Source organism: Marmota monax, unplaced genomic scaffold (genome assembly GCF_021218885.2).
Source record: "Marmota monax isolate L192 unplaced genomic scaffold, Marmota_monax_Labrador192_F-V1.1 WCK01_AAM20220418_F8-fsc00047, whole genome shotgun sequence".
In the NCBI taxonomy this organism is placed as follows: domain Eukaryota; kingdom Metazoa; phylum Chordata; class Mammalia; order Rodentia; family Sciuridae; genus Marmota; species Marmota monax.
In genome coordinates, this window is record NW_026692072.1 from 12,516,778 (window position 1) to 12,528,318 (window position 11,541).

The following is an 11,541-nucleotide window of genomic DNA, read 5'->3' on the forward strand; positions in this document are numbered from 1 at the left end:
TATCTATCAGAACTTATTAGCACCATATATCCATCTACCAATCTAGTCATCCATTGGTCTATCCACCCATCCACCCATCCACTCATCCACCTATTCATCCATCCACTTATCCAACCCATCAGCCATGAGTCCATTCATCCTCCCAATGTTAATTGAGTTCCAGACTCTGTGCCAAGTGCTGGGAAACAGAAAGGTATTGTTCTAGCTTCCTGCCTTCAGAGATCTAGTCTGGGGGCATGTGGAATGATGAACAGAGGCCTCGATTTTCACCAGTGACCTCTGGTGAGTCCACTCTGCTGGCAAAGAACTTGAGTATTCTTGTCTCCCCTGTGTAATCTCATCCTTTCCCTTAGGTCCCCTCCCTTCGGGGGATAGTCTGCCTCATTCCTGCCCATAGATTCCCAGAACCCTGAAAGTTCCTTCACTGTCAGCAAAGACCCGGGATTCACAGCCTGGGGCTCACCACGAGGTCAACCTCCCTTCCATCTTCACTGATTTTTTTTTTTTTTTTTTTTGGGTATCTGCACTTGGGACTCTCCACAGGTCCAGGTCACAAGTCCTCAGAACTCCTAGGAACCTGACCAAGGCCCCTCCCTGTCTCTCAGGAGGGGGACAGCTGGCTTGGCGTGAGTCCATCCTGGCTCCTCACTTCCTCATCAGGAAGGCCCAGCCCCAGGCGAGGAGATGGTGGGGGATAAGGTCCTCCTCTCCATCATCCATTCGTTTGCTCCTTATTGTCTTAATCTGATCTGGTTTTGTGCGAGTTACCTACTCACTGGTACCTTTTATCACATGACGCCCACATGCTGGGGGTCGGGTGAGGGAGCCTCCAGGACCTCCCAGGCCTGGAGCGGTGGTGGCACACTGTGGGTCTTTGGACAGCACAGGAGAGGGAGGTGTGAGTGAGGTCACTGTCACAGGTAGGGTGGCCTGGGGAGGGTGGGGGCAAGCAGTTGGAAAAGAACATGGGGACAGCCAGCTGCCATCCTTGTGGCCGGAAACAAGGCCAACAGCCTCGAGAGCCAAGCCCAGGGGCTTCGTTACATGCAGAGCGAGGGCAGAGCTCTGCCCCGTTAGTGTGGACAGGAGGCCACGTTTCCAGGAGGATTAAGATTCGAGAGGTCCAAGGGGAAGAAGGAGTCCATTGTCCCAAGTCTGGCCAAGCCCAAGGAGCCTAGGAAAGGCAGACCAAAGAGACACCCAGGTGGCTGGGGTGTGGCTGGAGGTGGACCACGAGCTCAGCAGGCAGGAGGCCCTAGGTTCCGGGAGAGAGAAGCTCAGGGCCGAACATTCTGGAAGGGGCCAAATGCTCCCCGCCCTGCGCCCTGCGAGCTGCTCCCACCTGTGGCCACGCAACCTTCCCGCCGCCCTCTTCCAGCTCCCGCCTCCTGGAGGACAACAGAGGCCTCTTCCCCACATCCCCGGGGACCTGCTCCTTCCTATTCAAATCCTTGGGAAGAGCAGGATCCAGATTCCCAGGAACTCCGAGTAGATCCTGGCGGTGGAGGTGGGGGGGTTTCAGGGCCACCCCAGCCCGAGCCCACGAAGCTGAGCTTCTTTGACTTCAGATATTTTCCGGCTAGGTCTGTTGGGGCGTGACCCCATCCTACACCCTGGAACACTGTTCTGTGATACTGTTCATCCTGAGAGACAGGAGAGTCTGGCGATCCACAACCCCAGGGTTAAAAAGGACCACATCTTGTTTGCGTGCCTGACAGGCCAGGATCTCCCGGGCCCAGGAGATCGGAGACCCCAGCAGAGTCTCACAGCCTGCAGGGGCTCCGGCAGGGCTCACCGGGGAGGGAGGCAGGCAGAAGGAAGGGGGAGCCCTGAGAAGCCGAGGAAGGGAGAGAGCAGGAAAGGCAGGAGCAGACAGAGAGCCCGGAGAGCTGCCCAGGGCCAAGGGCGAGACAGGAGAGAACAGGCAGGGACAGGGGAGGGGAGGGGGGGAGGGGGGACAAGAGGCAAGGTGGGGGACACGGACAGCAGAGGCCAGGAGGCGGTGGCACTCAGGGCATGGCCCCAGCCTCCTTCCTGTACAGCGAGACGAGTGGGAGTCAGGGTCTGTGACTCGCCAGACGTCACCAGGTACACCTTGCCAGAATGTGGCTCTGGTCGTTCTGGTCGGAAGGAAACTGGCTTGGAACCAAGAATCCTGGGGTCTCCAGGGAACAGAGGAAGAAAAAGTGTTTTCATTATTTTATTTCTGGGATAGATAATACAGACACGTGGTACAAAATACCAAGAGCACAAAGGTCAGCAAGTGCTCAGTTCCTCTTCCACAGACGGTCTCCCCTGTTACCTGGTCCTCTTGTGTCCATTTAGAGATGGACTAAGCAGACATAAGCATGTAGATAGATAAAGTCAATGTTCTATTTTATACAGAAGGGATCACACTAAACACATTATACTTCCCCTTGTTTCTTCTCCCCTAAATCCATTCCATATTAATTATTACAGAGCTGTCTTGCCCTTCCTTAAGGACTGTATAGTATTTTACTGTTTAGATGTACAGAAGGTCCCTTCCTTATGATGCTTCAATTTAGGATTTTTTGATTTAATGGTTCGACTTGGGATTTTTTGACTTCACGATGGTATGAAAAGGATGGTACGTTCAGTAAAAATTTCTACTGAAGTTCTTCAAATGTTGATTTCTTTTTTTTCCTGTGTCGGGGACTGAATCAAGAGGACTTTACACTGAGCTGCATCCCTGGTTCCTTTTTGTTTTTGAGACAGGATCTTACTAAATTGCTGAGCTGACCTTGAACTTGTGATACTCCTGCCTCAACCTCCAGAATAGCTGGGATTACAGGTGTGCACGATGCTCAGCTTGAATTTTGAATCTTTTTTTTTTTTTAAACATTTACTTTTTAGTTGTAGGTGGACACAATACCTTTATTTTATTTATTTATTTTTATGTGGTGCTGATGATCAAACCCAGGGCCTCACATGTGCTAGGCGAGCGCTCCACCCCTGAGCCACAACCCCAGCCCCAGAATTTGGAATCGTGATACGCAATCCGAGACTCTCCAGATGCTGCAGTGGCAGCCACTACAGTCCTCGGTCACCACAGGATCTTGAGGGTGAAGGCTGAGCTACAGTGCACTGTGTTGCTGAGCTAGGACAATTGCATTTTTTACTTAGTTTACCAGGATGCAGAGGAGCATCTGTGCTGTGATGCTTTGGGGGGGACAGTGTCTTGCTATATTGTCTGGCTATCCTCAATTCTTACCTCAAGAGATCCTTCTGCTTCAGTCTCTAAGTAGCTGGAACTATAAGTGTGTGTCCCCTCCTTAGGCTGTGAGATTTTTAAATCATGAAAGACACATTCATAAAAAAGGGCACATAAAATATTTATGTACAATTTAATTATAAAGCTAACACTGTGTAAACATTATCCAGGTCAAGAAATGAAACATTGGGCTGGGGATATAGCTTGGTTGGTAGAGTGCTTGCCTCACATAGACAAGGGCCTGGGTTCAATCCCTAGCACCACCAAAAAAAAAGAAAGAAAGAAAACATTGCTGAGGAGGCTGAGGAAGGAGGATCTCAAGTTTGAGGCCATTCTGAACAATTTAGCAAGACCCTAAGCAACTTAAGAAGGGTTGAAGGTGTGATTCAATGGGAAAGCACTTGTCTAGCATATATAAGGCCTGGGTTTGACCCAGCACTGGGGAAAGAAAAAAAAAATGAAAAAAATAAATAAAATTTTAAAAAATAAATTAGGAAAAGAAAAAAAGAAATAAAAGATTGCCAGGACCCAGAGCACCTCAAACGTCCCTTTACTTCTGTCCTAGCTTTTTTTTAGAAATTATTTCCTTACACTTTCCCCGCTTGGTACTGTGCAGGACCCAGGTCCGGTGCGTGCCAGCCGGGAGCCCTCCCGTGAGCTACACCTCCGCTCCCACCCCTTACTTTTCTTCATGAGCATCTCTAACTGTTGTAGCTTAGTTTTTATCTGAACAGATTTGAGTCTTGAGAGGAAGAGAAGGATGGTGTGCACAGCCTCTGGGGTCCGGCTTCTTCTGTCACAACCCGCTGTGTTCACTCTCATTGCTGGACCCTTTTCCAGGGTCATAATCTCTGTAATCAGTCCCCTATTGATGGGCACGTGGGTGTCTCCAGTCTTCTGCTGCTGCAAATAAGGCTGCAACCAATAAAATGTGGTAAATTACACACGTGCAGGTTTATACATAACAGGCTTATGTTTGGGATAAATTTCCAAAAGTTGAATCACCAGGTTGAAGGGCTGCGCACTTCTAACTTGATGACAGACCGGTAAGTAGATAGCTATTGTCATATGACCTTAATAACATTGTACCTCTTACCCTCCTACCAGCAGTGCCTGTCGGTGATCTTTCCCCACCCTGTTGGACAAGTGGGTGACCTGCAGAGTGACACGGAGGCCAGGCAGGCCTGGGGTGGGGTGGCCCTTTGCCCCCACTGGGCTAGTGGCCAATGGGGGTTGGCTGGGTGCTAATGCAATTGCAGGGGAGGCAAGCAGCAGGAAATGGGCAGGCGTCCCCAAAGCTTGAGTCCACAGAGGGGAACCTGACCCCGGACCTCGCAGACCCCTCACCCTCGGCCTAAAAGACCTGGGAAATGAGGAAATGTCACCCCTCCTATTTTCCTATGAACCGTCCCCCAGGAGCTGTGACAGCGCATGTTCAAAAACGCAGGCCTCACGCCCAGGGCTGGGAAAGTTGGCCCAACCGAGCTGAGCCTGGGCAGGGAAATGGCGAGCACCGAGATGGCTGTCTTGCAACTTCCTCTCAGGGTTGAGACACTTGGGAAAAGGACCCTGGGGCCCCAGCCTGGGTCACTAGGGCCCCTCAGCGCTCCCCAAACTTTGGTCACAGCACTGCTGGCTTCTTAGAGCTTGAAGATGGCCAGCAGATATTGGCCAGGGCCTTCACATGCCGGCTGACAGGGGAGGAAGGCCTTTGCATCCCTGCCTTCAGGGTGCCTGCTCTCCGGCAGGAGAGGAGCCGGGGACACAGTAGATGGCGTGTGTCCCCGCATGCAGAAAGTAATGGCCACTAGAGAGGAATCCCATGACGCTGGGAAGGGGGATCATCGCAGCTGGGAGAAGCCTGGACTGCTTCCCCAGGGTGTGATCTCTCCTGTCCAGGGAGGGCCTCCTCCAGAAGGTCACCAGGTCGGGTAGGACCTCGAAGGGGGGAGTGTGGGATTTGGTTTTAACTCCAAGATCAAAGGGCCCACTGCAGGGTGCGTTCGCTCCTATCCGAGTCTAAAGCTGGTGCCATGATCATCCCTCGGGTACAGATGCGGCCACTGAGGCTCAGAAGTGGCTCAGTCAATCCAGGCCTCAGGGAGATGCACGCTCAGGTCTGCCTGAGACCTTGACCCTCGCTAGCAACCACGGCAGATGCTCCTGAAGCGCAAGCCAGGCTGGCCCCTACTGTCTACCTGCCTTGGCTCCTTCCCCCCTTGTTCCTGGGGGGCAGACCTGATCAGTGGCACCTTACAGATGAGGGAGATGCGGCCCAGGGAGGTGAGGGGGCTTGCCCAAGGGCACGTGGCTGGCAGTGGGGCCAGAGCTGCTGCAGAGTGGCCCGAGGGCCTGTGTTCTTGAGCTAAGCCTGTGGGTCTCTTGCGGGTATTTCCCCAGGAGTCTTCCTTAGCTCTCAGCCTCTAAGCCTGCTCTGGGCCTCCAACACGGGAGCTAGCAGCCTCCCCCTCCTCCACCCCATGCAGCCCCAACCCCACCCCAGCCAGAAGGCGCTGCTCAACATTCCCAGAACCTCTTTCTCAATCTCCCACAGCCTTGGCTCACAGGCCCACGGCCTTCCACACCCCAGGGCCTCTCTTTCAAGGCTCACCTCCTTCGGGCTACCTCCTCAGACTGCCCCCTTCCCGGTTTGCCCCATCTTTCCTCAGTCTCTCCTTCCTCTCGGGTGCCCCAGCCCTGCAGCCCCAGGCACAAACCCCCAGAGCACCTGCCTCCTCAGAGTCCTGCCTCCTCAGAGTCCAGGCGCTGGGATTTGAAGCCCCCCCTCCACCACACCCTTGTCTCGGGCTGACCAGGCCTACAGATGGGGCGCTCACCTCCTGGCCACATCACTCAGCCTCCGGCACCTCAAACCCACCGCCACCCACAGCGACTTCCGTCTGCTCACCACGGGCAGCACCACACCAGCTCACTGAGGAGGAGCTGCTTCCCCACCCAGACCCTCCTCTGTGGAGCCCCCTCTGCCATCCTCTGCCCTCTAGGTCCCCTGGTCTCTATGCTCACCAGGATCTTCCCCCCAGGGATTGGCCACAAGGCCTCTGGGGAGTTCGTCCCTCTCTCCTGCTCCAGAGCTCAGGCACCCTGTTCTACAGGTCTTGGAGTGGTGCTAGGTCAACTAAAGGCTACTCTGTGCAAGCCTTTACCTGGTATACAGTAGGGTTCCAATTAGTGCATGTTGGAACTAAAGTCCATCCTTGGTTGGCCTTTGTAAATGCTTACTGAGTCCTGCAGAGATCGGTCTTCACCTCTGAAGACCTTCAATACTATCCCTGACCCTCCTCTCTCATTCTGTGGCTGAGGGCAAGACACTTCTTGGGGCCTCAGTCTCCTCATCTGCAAAATGGGAACAATAACGGGACACACCTCATGGGCCCGTGAGAACGCAGGTATGATGTATGTGTGTGACCAGGTGCCCGCCAGAGAGAAGGAAGCTCAGCCCTGTCCCCAGGGCTCAGCATCTCAGTCCTCAGCCCCTTGGAGCTCCCACCCCAGGCCTCTCCACTGCTCCTGGGAAAAGCAGAAATGTGGGGAGCCAGGAAGCTGGTAGAGCAGAGGCCTGAGACAGCTTCTCTGCCCACTGGACAAGGCCCCACCACCCTGGGGGTCAAGGCTGCACGTCCCTCTCACCCTCCTTGAGCAACCAGCTATTGGGAGGAGAGAGCCAGCCCAGGAGAAGGGCCGGGGTAGGGACTCTGTGGTAGGACAAGCAAAGCTCTTTTTTTTTTTAAATTTTTTATTGTTGGCTGTTCAAAACATTACATAGTTCTTGATATATCATATTTCACAATTTGATTCAAGTGGGTAGGCAAAGCTCTTTAAAAGAAAAAAAACTAAGAGTTACTGAGTTCCGCCGTAGGCTCAGAGGCCACGGGCAGGAGTTATCTCCATTTTAAAGACAGAAACCAGCTCACGGTGGGTGCTTCCATGTGCTCCAGGCCACACAGGGACTAAGGGCCAGAATCAGTATTTAAGCCCAGGCTTGTCTTGCCCACAAACCTGAGTTCGGCCCAAAGCTGCCTTAGATCTATGAGTGTGGAGGAGGTGAGCCGACTCTTGTGGGCCACTGAGATGGTTGCCGAATTCATCTTGGAGTCTACGGGGCCCAAGGTCAGTGCAGAGTGGCCCAAAGGTCTGGCTAGGGCTGGGGGCAGCCAGGGTGCTGGAGCAGGAGGCCAGACCTGGAGGAGTTAACTGCATGAGGGGCCTGAGTGAATCAGAGGCTCCGCAGGCTGCGATGGAAATTCCCTGTGCATGGCGTGTGTGGTCACCCAGAAAAGGGAAACGGTGCTTTTCGGAGCAGAGGACAGCGGGGGCTGGAGCCCGGGAGCAGACGCCTGGCCGGGTGGGGCTGGCAAGTGTATTAGGACCAAGGAAGCCTCACCTCTGGGTCTGTTCCAGGCCCTAGGAGAGAAGTGGAAGTGAGGAGCCACCAGGCCAGGCGAAGCCTGGTCGTGCTATGGCATGTCCATGGGCCTTGACAGATGGGCAGGAGTTCACAGCAGGGACCGGCCCTCCAGGCCACGGGAGCCGAGAAGCCAGGCACGGGGCTGTGACTCAGCACTGAGCCCCGATCCACCCTGCTCTTGCTGGAGAACTCCTTCCTGTCCTTCAGGGCCCATCCCAATAGCAGCGCTCCCCCCCCAGGCAGCGTCCCACGGCCTCAGTTTCTCCCTTGAAGCTCACAGGGCTTGTCTGCAGTCCCCATAGGACTATGGGTTCCCCAAGGGCAAGGGCCGAGCCCTAGCTGTATAGACAGCTCACACCCAGGACCGGCCTGGCTCCAGGTATTTGTGACAATTCACAAGATTGAAATCTGCGGCTCAGAGAGGAGAGGTGGGACTCCGTGGGCCAGCTGCCTGGGGCAGGAGGCGCTCACCCAGGGGTTTCCCTCGGCGGGGATGTGGCCAGAGGGAAGGAATGGGGCAGGGCCTGTGGCAAAGGCAGGGGCCAGTGGGCACTGATGGCAGGGCCAGGGAAGGCCATGTGCCCTGGGGTCCGAGGCCTGAGCTCCAGACCCCTCTGCTCCATCCTTGTCACAGTGCTGGGAAGTGTCCACCCTTCTGGGAGAGAGACTGAGGTACACAGAGGAGCCAGGTGTCAGAAGAGGGAGGCCGTGGGTTTAGATTTTCCTTGTGGAATCTAGAATCTCAGTCCAGACCCTTTAGCCGCGCAGACCCATGGTCCCCCCTGAGCCTCAGTTTCCATCTTATGACGGAGATGACAGAACAGGCCTTTTCTGAGGGGAATACAGATGGAGGGGAACTGTCAACCTCGTGTCAACGCGAGGGACACTGCCACCAGGGATGGTCATATGCTCTCTCTCCCTGTCGCTGCTGCAGCACCAGCCGATCCGCCAGCTCCTAAGCAGTGTTGAGCTGTGGTCTCCACCCGTGTCCATCTGTCCCCACCCAATCTGCCCTGCACAGGGGCCTACAATCCACACCTGCCTGATGAGGGGGCTGACAACGAGTAGGGTGATGGCCTCCCGCCAGAAGCAACCCTCAGATACCAGAGGAGCACACCCCATCTCCTGACCCCCTACTTGTCTGCTGTGAAGGTCAAAGGCACCCAAAGGAGCCGCCCTCAGGCAAGGGCCAGCAGCATGGCGCCCATTGGGTTGGAGCTTTTCCAGTCATGAAGGGGAACTGAGAACTGTGGGAATGTGCCTCGTGCAGACGGGGGTGGGCTGGGTCCAGTGTGTGTGGTGCAGGGGCGGGGAGCTGCTTCAAGGAGCTCACACTTACAGGGTCCTGGGGTAAAGAGGAGCAGGGGAGCCCTGGGCAGGTGGCTAAGGGGTTGGGGGTCACCATGGGGTAGCTTCAGGTTGTCCAGAGCTGGCCAGGCAGTAGGAGGTTGGGGTGCTGTGTGGGAAGGAAAGAGGAAGCCATGGGGGGGCACTGCCGGGGATGGAGTGGGAGTGGGGGCTGGGGGCCTGGAGCCACTTTGGCCACAGCTACTTCACTTCTCCGGGTTTCGGTTTGTAAATAGCTGCTGGCTCTGTGCAGGCAGGATGGGCCCTGTCCCTTCTGTGGCCTGTGTCCAGGGAGGCCTAAGTTTCAAGAGCTGCAGATGCTCAAACATAGAAATTTGAGGACCCAAGGAGGCTTCGAGCCTATTAGCCTTTGGCCTGGGTGGGTGGGTTCTGGGGTCCACCCTGGGCAGCCCGACCTGTGGTCACTGAAGTGATGCAGCTGGGCCAGAGTTCTGCAGAATTGATGACTTGGCCACATGGGGCTTATTTATAACTGGGCCTTTGTGGCCAGAAGCAGCTGCTGTGCCGCAGACTCAGCACTCAGGCTGGCCTCGGGCACAGGATGGTAAGGGCCAGCCTGGCCCAATGGCCCCTCAGCCTGGGTCTCAGGATCTGTGGGACCTCTGAGGCCTCTTTGGCTGGGCCCGGTCCCTGTGCTATGATGGTAGATCTTGGGATTTAGGGGGAGCTCCTCGTGGGGCAGGCATCTCAGAACGTCCTGGACCAAGGGGGTGGCTGGTTCAATCAGTGGACTGGTCAGGCCCCAGGGGCTTGCTTGGGCCTTGGCCTTTCTGCGAAGATGTTCCTCCTCCAAAGGCCAGACGCCGTCAGCAAACTCAACAAGAAGCAAAGTCATCTCCCCTCCCTTTCTTGCAATATCAGCTTAAAACAAAACAAAACAGATTCAGGAAGACGGCAGCACTGAATCCCAAGACCTGACCCTAATGATGACCCTCTAGGCAGACTGACAGGTGGGGAAAGGCACCGGTCTCCAAGGCCCCCCGTGTCACACTCCAGGGGCCTCCATCCCCTTAGCAGACGGGAAGCCTGGCCCTGCCCCCATCCTGCACATGACCACCAGTCTTCCTTTGATGGGGTGTCAAACCCTTTCCTGGGGTTTGCCCGGATGAAGAGGTTCCTACAACCTTCCTCCCATGTTTGAGTCCTTCTGAATCAACTTGTCGCCCGCTATGTCCCTCTGTCCCTCCACTCTCTCTGTTCACATTGGTCCTGGCCCCCATTGCCAAGCCTTGTTTCAGCCTGGCCCCCACCTGGCATGTGCTCTCCTACCCCCTCCAGCCTCTCCAGTCCCCCTCCCTAGGTCTTCCCCACACCCCACCTGGGAGGCCCAGCCTCAGTGCCGTCCCCAAAGCTTCGCCTCTTGGGAAGTAAAGTTCAATGAGTGGGCAGAAATGGGCTAGGATTCCACCTCCTGGTGCCAGAAAAAGAAAAAGAGGCCTGAGTGGGTGAGAGGTGGCCAGCGGCGCTCAGCTCCAGACAAAGCCGAGCCCAGAGCCACGTGCCCTGACTCCCAGCCTGGAGCTCTCACCCCTGGACCTTTGGCCTCCTGGACCACTGCTCTGCCCTGCCTGGCCCCTTCCCCTTGGTGGAAGCTGTTGGGGAAGGGAGGGGTAGGGGCTTCATGTGGGGCGAACTCAGGCCATCTACTGCCCAGGTCTGGGGCCTGGGGGGTTGTGGGCCCACTTAGGCTCCTCTGGGCAGGGTCAGGGTGCCCAGCCTGGAGCCGCCCTGGCTGCAGCTGCCCCTCTTTCCACATCGGCAGCAGCAAGGCCGGCGCCTGAGAAAACAGGAAGCGCTCAGTCACCACAGGAAGCATGTGTGCACTGCCTCCCCACCCCCGGCCCATTGCAAAACGCCAACAGCCCCATTACCACAGGCACCGCACAGGGGCTAGGAGAAATGCTCCTGCCACCTTGCCTGTCGAGGAGCTGGACAGACTCCCCCCGTGGGCCAGGCCTCAGAGCGCTGTCCAGCTGCGACCTGGAGGAGCCCGGAATCTACCTGGGGACCAGAGCCTCAGGCCTTCCTTCCTCTGGATTCTCAGCCCAATCCCCAGATGGGCCTAAGCCAGGCCTACTTTGGCTACCCTTTAATCCAAATACGGGGTCAGGGGTCACAGAGAAACCATTCTGTGACCTACTATTTGGCATTTGAGGGCTGCCAGGCCTTCAGACATGACAAGGCCTGTTCCCAAGCCTTACTGAGGCGTTGACCCAGAGCCCTCCACCCCCACCACCCTAGGGAGCCTGCTGCTGCCAAATCCACACCTGCCTCACTCTCTGCCCAGGCAAGACGCTGCCTGCCCCTGAAGGTCCTGCCTTTGAGAGCTGGGTCCCTCCCCTTCCTCCCCTTGCTGCCCAACTCACCTCGGTTTCTGGCCCCTAGGCCCAGCCCTTGGAAGGAGACGGGAGTCCAGCAAGGTTGAGGCCGGGTGCCTGGGAGGCCTGTGTTCCTCCAGCCCCGGGGGACAGCAAGGAAAAGAGAAGAGAGCAGAGCATTTCATGGCTATAATAAA

At 56.0% G+C, this 11,541-nt stretch overlaps 1 long non-coding RNA gene across 1 annotated transcript; it reads right to left on the bottom strand.

The window, feature by feature from the left end:
* Positions 1-3,348: 3,348 nt before the first annotated feature.
* LOC124101745 (uncharacterized) lies at positions 3,349-11,541 on the bottom strand. Its single transcript, XR_006854701.2, has 2 exons — positions 11,393-11,541; positions 3,349-4,147 (listed from the first exon to the last, which is right to left on the bottom strand). It is a non-coding gene; the product is annotated as an uncharacterized LOC124101745 (long non-coding RNA).